Genomic DNA, 9,295 nt, shown 5'->3' on the forward strand with positions numbered 1-9,295 from the left:
GCTCTCCCACGGCATGCTGTGCCTACTGCTGCCACAGGACTTGTCCCACTGCTCACCTACCTCCCCTGTGATGCTGAGACTCCTTAAGGGCAGACCACATCCGGCCTGGCACACTGACACTAGGACAAGCACTTGCTGAATCAATAAATATAATATCCCCCACCTTCAATTTAGGGAGACATGCTCACGTTATAGAGAGGGGAAAATCTAATAAGGCACAATGCTTGCACATATGCTTGCTCTCAATCCCAGCTTTTCCACTTACTAGCTGTGTAACCTTGGACAAGACACCTACTACCTCTGTGCCCCAGTTTGCTCACTCGAAAAACAAGATCAGTGCTTGCTTCGACAGCACATATACTAAAAATTGGAACAATACAAAGAAGATTAGCATGGCCCCTGTGCAAGGATGACATGCAAATTTGTGAAGCATTCCATATTAAAATAAATAAGTAAATATAAATAAATAAATAAAAATAAGATCATAATAGCACTTACTTCACAGGGCAGGTATAAGGATTAAATATATTTAAAGTGCTTAGAACAGGGCCTGACACATATCACATACTACAGTGCTAGCTATTGGTTAATTCTACCTCAGTATTCCCAACATCCATCTGAAATAGACAGAATCAGCCCACTTGACAGATATGAAGCTGAAGACTAACTAGGCTCTTAATTGGCAGATGTCTTGTTTAAATTGGTTCTACCTATTTTCAAAGCTTTTGCTCTTTGCCCTACCTCTTTTGAGCTTTACTTAATTAAATTCAATCTCTCAAGTTTATACCAGATGTAGAAATGTGTATGTGATGCTACTTACAACAAAAAAAGATGAATAAGGAATGGTCTTCAATGGGAACAAAGTTAACACTGGAAGAAGATATGGACACAACTAATTTTAGTACAAGGAAAACTTAGGTAATGTAACAGATTTTTGCGGTTCTAGGAATGAAAGGCAGAGGGAAGATTCTGGCTAAAGGTAGGAATGGTTTTATAATAGAAGTAGTTTTCAACTAGCCAAAGAGATTTGTGTGTGGAAATGACAGGCAACAGTGGAAGTAAGGAGAAGAAGGAAAGAAAGACATCTCAGAGGAAATCCTAGCATTAGCAATCCTAGAGAGGCAAAAACTAGGCACACACATGTCTTGCTCAGAGAGAGGGAGACTACTTATGTTTGTTACCATGAAGTATAACGAAGCTTGGAAAGGTAGTACATGGCTACTTTGAGGAAGATCCCAAAAGTCATGCTAAGCAATTAAAACTTTGCTTTATAAGTCATAAAGAAATTAGTCTATATTTATGAATAACTTACGAGAAGAAGGGTGTGAAGATGGTCATATGACCAAAGCAATATCTTAGGCTATGTAGGGAAAGAAAAAGGAGATGAAATGCTAAAAAACAAGGCCAGGGAAAACAATTCAAAGAAAAAGTAATAATGTCCTGAATTGGGATGGTAACAGTGAGAAAAATAAGAGAGAAAAAAGGCTAAAAGAGATTTCTAGAAATAGAATAGAGAGTTAAGAAGAGGAAGGGTAAATGTAATTCCAAAATTTACAGAGCATTTCTACAATGCTGGAAATCTGTACACTATCTCATTAAATTCTCACAACAACCTTGCAAGAAAATCCAATACCATTTCTCACAAAGGGAACAAGCAATCTGACTTTGAATATTGACTCCTGGCACTTACTGTATGAAACTGGAAGAATTACTTAGCCTCTCTAAGAGTCTATTTCTTTATATATAATATGTAGATGGCAACATCTATCTTACGGTGGTGGTGTGAAAATTAAACCAGATAATGTTTATAATTTGCCTTTAAGGAACTAGCATATGTTATCTTTCATTAAGTTATAGAAATATTATTAGAAAAATGTTACTATGAAATAATGTTAAATTGCTAAGATAAAATTCAATTTCATAGCCTTAGGATTTCAAAGTCTGTCCTCTAACATTTCATGTTTCACTTCTCAATGGAGAGGAACCACTGTCACATCTTTAGAGTGTGGGATGAGAACCAAAATAATGAAAAAGAAAATGAGATCATGGGAATCCTCAAATGAGTCCCAAATTGGCACTTAATTAGAAGATAGTTTGTTTTGTCCTAAATCTGAGCCTGGACACCATTTATCAAATAGACTCTTTATAAATCACATAAAGTTCCATATGTAAAAATTATAATTCAAATACTAGATTAGAAAGTTAAGATTCACTGCCTAATATATAACATGCCAATGAAAGTTTCATGAAGCATAGAGTGCTTCAGAGACATCTTTTTAATTGGTAATACCCATTGGTCAGAGTTTGCCCTGTTTTGCAAGCCCATTAGCTATGTGAGATTATCTGAAAATATTTGACAAGATTTTTAACTTTTCATCCCAAGGTGTTATCAATATATTAAAGCTGGTATTCACAAGGTATGTTAGGACTTGGAAAGGGAATACCTGTCCTTTAATAGCTAGAATGACATCTGAAATTTTCTTTTTGCAAATGTTAAATATTCAATCAAGTTAATTTTTAATTTCCTAATTTCTTAAAGGGCAAATCTTGAAACAGGATTTTCTCTCTCACAATACTGAAAATGTAAAAGTGTCAGAATCAGTGATCAAATAGCCATAATTACAGAAGGGTACAACTTCTGTTTTAAATGTAAAATCACTTTGGGCTGAGTAATTGTTGTTTGGATAACAGACACCAGCTAACCATTTCAGCAACCAGAGTTTTAGGCCAGTGGTCGGCAAACTCATTAATCAATAGAGCCAAATATCAACAGTACAATGATTGAAATTTCTTTTGAGAGCCAAATTTTTTAAACTTAAACTTCTTCTAACACCATTTCTTCAAAACAGACTAGCCCAGGCTGTGGTATTTTGTGGAAGAGCCACACTCAAGGGGTCAAAGAGCCGCATGTCGCTCGTGAGCCGCAGTTTGCCGACCACAGTTTTAGGCAATTCTAAAAAGGCATTAATATTTGTGCTTCAGTTTATTTGGCCTCATTCCCATCCCTGTGTTCAAAAAAAAAGGTGGGGGGGGGGGGGGAGCGGGTTCATAGCTGGTTGGAGCCTGATGGTTATTAAGGGCAGAAAAGGTAGCCAATAGCTCACCATACATTGAGTGGCCAGATTATTATGATCTCTGAATGCATAAGAATCTGGCCACTCAATGTATATATTAAAGGCCCAGTGCATGAATTCATGCATGGGTGGGGTCCCGCCAGCCTGGCCAGCGGAGGGGACATAGGCGGTTGATCGGCCTGCCTGCTGGTCAAACTCCTGGTCGAGGGGACAATTTGCATATTAGCCTTTTATTATATAGGATATATTGTAGATTGTCATGGTTGTGCTTTCGTCCTTCGTATGAATACTGGAAATGAGGAAGATGCACATATGAATGGAGGAGGAAAATCATTATTTCCCAGAAAGCCAAACACCAAGTAAGAATAGGAGTAAAGAAAATTCCACTCCCACAAAAATATCATCCAATTGATAAATCTGCCAGAGGAACAAAAAATAAAGGAGAAAACGGTCAGGAAAGTGGTTTCTCTGAGAAAAATTAAAGCTTTTCTTCATTCAAGGTGATGTCACTGACCTTCCATCAGAAACATTACCCACATGTATAGTCTATGAAATCCAGTCCCACTCTCCAGCCTGGTTCTGACAGAAGTCTGCAATTTCAGAATAGAAAGCAAACTTCCATAACCAACATTAGCACTGGCTAACCAGATGTTGAGCAAAAGAGAAAGCAAGGCTACGCCTAGAGTAGCAATGTAGAAGGGGAAAAGTCATTGAAGGAGATTTCTTAAAAGTTCAAGCTAAGATACAAAATACTTTTAAAAAATTCCATGTTTAAAGCTGTACAATTCTCCTCCAATTATAAGTTACATATTTTGTTGATTAAGTACTACACCTTCCCCCATCTCTCTTCCTTCCCCGAAAAAAGAATACATTTTCATTCTGACTCCATTTGCCTGGAACCAAATATTTCTATACAGAACAGTTGGGATAGGGATTGTCATAAACAACAACAACAACAACAAAACACACACATACACACACAACTTGTTTCACTGTGGTTTAAAATAACATAAGATAGAAAAAAAGCTTTGCTTTTACTTAAATACTAGTGTATACTCATTGCCACTACCTTCGGCTTCTCACACATTTCAACTGTGTACCATTATCTTTTGCTTCAAGATCAGGGATTTGTCAGTAACACAAATGGCCAATCTGGAGGAGACTGGACAAAGAAGGTAGGCTGTCCCACCAGGGCCAAACTGGACAAATGTAAAGGCTGTTAAGAAAAGCCTAGCAGCAAATAAAAGGAAGAGTGGCTGGTCAGGGAAGGAAGTTCAGGCACACAGGTATTAGCTTTCATAAGGTCTAGAAGTAAACAACAGTTGGCTAGCCCTGTAGGTAAACAGAGTTTACCATCAGGCAACTCTGATGGCAGGCAGTAAGCAGAAGCTAGATCAATCAGACAGACAGCAGCTGGGGATTTAGCCCCTCATGGTAGAAACCCAACCACAGAAACCAAAGATAAGTAGCAAAGCCCAGCAAACCCAGAAGCAGAGCTGACTCGAGGCTGAATTCATGAGCTCTGGATCCAAAGTCTAATGTTTCCACCACCGGGGAAATTTTTTCAAGAGGTAAAGGTAGGGGTCAGCATGTAATAAGATCAAGAGTCTCAAGGAAGTACATGAAGTGACTTGTACAATATCTATAAGATAATCCCTAGGCAGAAAATAATTTCAGGAAATATAAATGTGTGCACAAGTATTTGACCAAATAAGAGAAAAAAGAAAAAGACTATAGTAGGCTACAGCAAGATTAAACTAGAAGAGAGAATGCCCATATTATTCCATTAGGCTCACCAACTACTGACCCCCAAGCACTAACAGCAAGAAAACTTACACCTGCTGTTCTGGAATTTGGCCATCCACAGCCAGAAGAATGAATGTGGAACTCATGAGCTCCCTTTTATTCAAACCAAGTAGTGGTGGCATAGAGTGTTATGACATTAGCAGCTTTGGAAACTCTTAATATTAGAAGTTTTACCCCATATCATCTTAAACATAATAAAACACATCCATATATCACCATAAATAAAATTTACAACACTTTAAAAATTTGAGTGGAAAAAAGTGAAAAAGAAAAGTTGAGTGTAATTGCATTTGACTACATAACACTGTTACATTTTATATTTCTATTTAAATATTAATTTTTTTATTATTAATTTTTATTCTATAGGTTATAAAATTATTTCATCCAGAAGGATATCCGGAATGACGACTAGAAGGTCTTTCAGCTGTCCAGTCTAATTAGCATATTACACTTTTATTATTATAGATGCTGCTATGAACATAGGGGTGCATATATTCTTTCTGATTGGTGTTTCAGAATTCTTAGGATATATTCCCCAAAGTGGGATTATTGAGTCAAATGGCAGTTCCATTTTTAGTTTTCTGAGGAAATTCCATACTGTTTTCCATAATGGCTGCACTATTCTGCATTCCCACCAACAGTGTGCAAGGTTTCCATTTTCTCCACATCCTCGCCAGCACTTATTGTTTATTTATTTATTTATGGTAGCTGTTCTGGCAGGTGTGAGGTAATATTTTATTGTTGTTTTAATTTTCATCTCTCTGATGATTAGTAGTGACCTTGAGCATTTTTTCATACTGGTGTGTCTCTTGGCCTTCTGTATGTCCTCTTTGGAGAAGTGTCTATTCAAGTCCCTTGCCCATTTTTAATAGGACTGTTTGTCTTACTGGTATTAAATGGTATAAGTTCTTTATATATTTTAGAAATTAACATCTTATCAGATATATCATTGCCAAATAGGTTCTCCCATATAATGGATACCTTCTTCATTTTGTCCATGGTTTCTTTTGCTGTGAGAAGCTTTTGGAGTTGAGTATTCATTAATTCAACACACAGTGAGTGTTGACTCTGTCTGAACGCTATATTTGAGATTATATATGTAACAGTGAACACAATGACATAGTTTTTTTATGGTCATGAAGTTTTCCATCTAGCCATTTAGATACCCAGAAATATATGATCCATTACTTAATTGCATTCAATGTTCTTTCTTAAGTGATTACTGTTTCTGCAGAGTTCTTACTCACCTGATGAAATAGTAGTTATTAGCTTCAACAAACAGTGGAAGTGATATTTAAAAAATGTGCAGAACATGCCGAAACCGGTTTGGCTCAGTGGATAGAGCGTCGGCCTGCGGACTGAAAGGGTCCCAGGTTCGATTCCGGTCAAGGGCATGTACCTTGGTTGTGGGCACATCCCCAGTAGGGGGTGTGCAGGAGGCAGCTGATCGATGTTTCTCTCTCATCGATGTTTCTAACTCTCTATCTCTCTCTCTTCCTCTCTGTAAAAAATCAATAAAATATATTAAAAAAAATAAAAATAAAAAAATAAAATGTGCAGAACATGAAGCTTTGGTTCTTCTTAGGAACATGGTGTAAAAAAAACGTGTCCATAATTTCAGTGTCCATATAATGATGCTGTGAAGTACATCACCAGAGTAGGACTGGAATTCCAGTTCTGTGATTTACCTGGTGTGACTTAGGCAGAGTACCTAACCATCCTAAACTTTCCTTTCTTCATCTGCAAAGTAGAGAACAACTAGCATAATGTAAATGAAGGCTTGGCCTATTGGCATAAATACTCAGTACAGATTTGCTGCTGCTGTTGATATTTCTGCAGATGAAGTTGACTCACCTAGTTCCTAGCCGGTTTGGCTCAGTGAATAGAGCATCAGCCTGCAGAACAAAGAGTCCCAGGTTGGATTCCGGTCAAGGTCATGTACCTCAGTTGCAGGCTCCTCCCCAGCCCTGGCCCTGGTCAGGGCACATGCAGGAGGCAACCAATCGATGTGTTTCTCTCACATTGATATTTCTCTCAGTCTTTCCCTCTCTCTTCCACTTTCTCTAAAAATCAATGGAAAAATATCCTCGCATGAGGATTAAAAAAAAAAATACAAAAGACAATTGAAAGGGTGAAAGGGTATTTGGAATTACCTAATTGAATAAAGCTCTTAATACAATTATCATGTAAACTCACAGTTCTCTCCTTCTGAGACTCTATGACAATTCAAGAAGACTGATGTTATCAAGTCTCAACCCTTCAAAAATCAAGCAGTGATAATACCATTTTTTGAATCTCTTTTAAGTAAATAAATCAAAATATCAATGAACAAAGTATTCAGTTCATTGTTATTTAAAATGTTGAGGAGTTGCAAGCAGCCCAAATGCCCAATAATAGGACATGTTTAAAGAAATTATGCCATACTTATGAGCTAGATACTATTAATACTTTGAAAACTCTAAATTGTAATGTGGGAGTGTTTATGAAATAGTATCAAGGAAAAAGCATCGTACACAATTACGAATACAAGTATTTCAAGAAAAGGAGGACCTATGTAATACTTTCAACAACAAAGATTTTAAAAAATAATAAAAATTTTTTACCAAAAATAAATAAAAATAAAATATACAAAAAAGATAATTTAGAAGAGTCCACATCAAAATGATACCAGATGTGTTAGAGCAGTAGTATAATTTCAATTTTCCTCCTTTATTGCCATTCCTTAATATCTCTGGTACTTCTACACTTGAGGCATTAAAATTGATACTAAAAATTAGCACCTGCACATCATGGTCCTGACACTAAATTTTCACACCTATAAGCAGACTAAGGAATATTCTGAACATTTCAGAGGCTAAGGAGAACGGTAATTTTCTTGCACATCACCTCATCCATAGTTTTTGTGATTTCCTTCTTAGCATCTCTGGAAGATAAGACTTTCATATTATTCAGATTTAGCTCTGTGGATTATACTAATGTCAGTGAGCAGAATGAGTTGGAAACAATCAGGTTAACCACACAATGAACAGATGTATTCAGTCTCCAGTAAGATTCTCATGCACCCTGAATCCTTATTAGCAGAAGTGCAACTGATTTGCCAGTACTCTGAAGATTAATTTTATTCTGGTTCACATTTTATAAATTATTAATTGACTGATAACAGTCATACCAAATTTGTCAAATGAAATTCTCTCCTCAAAAGAGAAAAGGAGAGATCTCTAAACAGCCTTTTTATAGTCTTCTGAGGACTTATTTTGCTTCAGAGTTTACTGGGGTGGAAAGGAGAGAGAGAGGAAAACATGCTCTGTGCACTTTGGACCTGAAGATGCAGAGCTGAGCAGATTTGGAAACTAAATGCACTTGTTAATTCCCAAAGAGATTTTAAGAGTAGAATCCTGTAAGGACTGCCAAATAAAATTAATCCATTAAAATGATAATGAAAGTTTTTGAATCACAATTAAGAGTTCTAAGTTGAAAGATAATGTTTCAATATTGCATGCATCTTAAATTAAAGCACTTATGGATGGATTCTTCCATTATTCGTTACAGATGTGTGTTCAGATCAGGGTGGGTGTGTTGTGCATATGAACCTGCATATAGTTGCAAAAGAAAGAGACAAAGATATAGACAAAGACATAAAGACGGAGAGAAAGGAGAGGGGAGAGAGGGGTCAGGGAAAAAGAGAGGGGGAGGAAAGGGGAGAGTGTTAAAAACAAACTGCAACTGAGAATATTTAAAGATCTAATTGGCTTTATTAATACTTTTGAATCACATACCATCTAGCAAGCAGAAATCTTGCTCCAAAAGGTTGTACAAAAATGCAAGGTTTTTATAGGAAGAAGAATGGGGCAAAGGAGCTATTAACAAAAGAAAATAGCAGATTCTTTTTAGACCAGGACATCTTATTTTGGGGGGAAGGGAATAACAAGTTGGTTTGTTTTTTTAATCATGCAGATTGCCTCTTGTTTCTATAGTGGATGAAGAGAGCCCATGTAACAGATTACCTTACTTGTGCTTGATCAAATCATTCCAGACTGGTTAGTTAAGATTGTATTTCTGGGAGAGGTTGAAACTGTAACTAGTTCAAGTATTAAATCTAGGTTGGTAGGATGGACTTTTAGCAGGAGCCATGCCATTTTGGGGCCCCAGGTTTTCTATTGAACAGCACAGAAGGAAGATTTAGAGAATCCATAGTTAATATCCAAAAAATAAAGGATGTTCTTCTTTTATCTTTGTGAGTTTGTAAATCCATATGTAACCTTACTAGTATAATATTTTATCAAAACATTAATTTTAAATACCAGTAGTTTGCAATAAACAATGTAGACAGCAGAAAGCAATAGTGACTAATTCCTACATTTGGTCAATGAAGGCAACAGGAAAATCCAAACATAAAAATTGTTTAGTTATAACAT

General features: G+C 36.5%; 1 non-coding gene across 1 annotated transcript; it reads left to right on the top strand.

The window, feature by feature from the left end:
• Positions 1-336: 336 nt before the first annotated feature.
• LOC114227276 (U6 spliceosomal RNA) lies at positions 337-444 on the top strand. Its single transcript, XR_003613327.1, has one exon. It is a non-coding gene; the product is annotated as a U6 spliceosomal RNA (small nuclear RNA).
• The last annotated feature ends 8,851 nt before the right edge of the window (positions 445-9,295 follow it).

The sequence above is a fragment of the Eptesicus fuscus genome, chromosome 15, assembly GCF_027574615.1.
Source record: "Eptesicus fuscus isolate TK198812 chromosome 15, DD_ASM_mEF_20220401, whole genome shotgun sequence".
Taxonomy (NCBI): Eukaryota; Metazoa; Chordata; class Mammalia; order Chiroptera; family Vespertilionidae; genus Eptesicus; species Eptesicus fuscus.